Source organism: Myotis davidii, unplaced genomic scaffold (genome assembly GCF_000327345.1).
Source record: "Myotis davidii unplaced genomic scaffold, ASM32734v1 scaffold332, whole genome shotgun sequence".
NCBI lineage: Eukaryota > Metazoa > Chordata > Mammalia > Chiroptera > Vespertilionidae > Myotis > Myotis davidii.
The window spans coordinates 1903265-1903563 of NW_006285779.1; the positions used below are offsets into that span (position 1 = coordinate 1903265).

At 56.9% G+C, this 299-nt stretch overlaps 1 protein-coding gene across 1 annotated transcript in view; it reads left to right on the forward strand.

Moving 5' to 3' along the window:
• SH3PXD2A (SH3 and PX domains 2A) overlaps positions 1-299 on the forward strand; it is a gene marked incomplete at its 3' end in the record, with an annotated part of 169961 nt that overhangs the window by 151205 nt on the left and 18457 nt on the right. The gene's annotated exons all lie outside the window — the stretch shown is intronic.

Here is a 299-nt window from a genome sequence, read left to right on the forward strand (position 1 = left end):
AGGCCTCGGCTCTGATATCCGTTAGTCTAGCTGAGGGTGCGGACACAGAGGGCAGGTCTGTGAGTCATTTCTCAGTGTTGCAGTCACCAGACAGGTGGCTCCAGGCCCTGCACCATCAGCCTCTCTGATTTGCTAGGTCTTTCTAGTTGCATTTCAAGGAGCCTGCCTCAGGCCAGCATTGGTCTGGACAGCCTGTCTGTGGTCTCAGGTATTCCCCAGAGCAGCTGCCAGAGCCCAGTGTGAGGCACCCCTAGTTCCCGGCTGCCTGCTTCTAATGATTTCCAAGCCTCCCGTGTCCT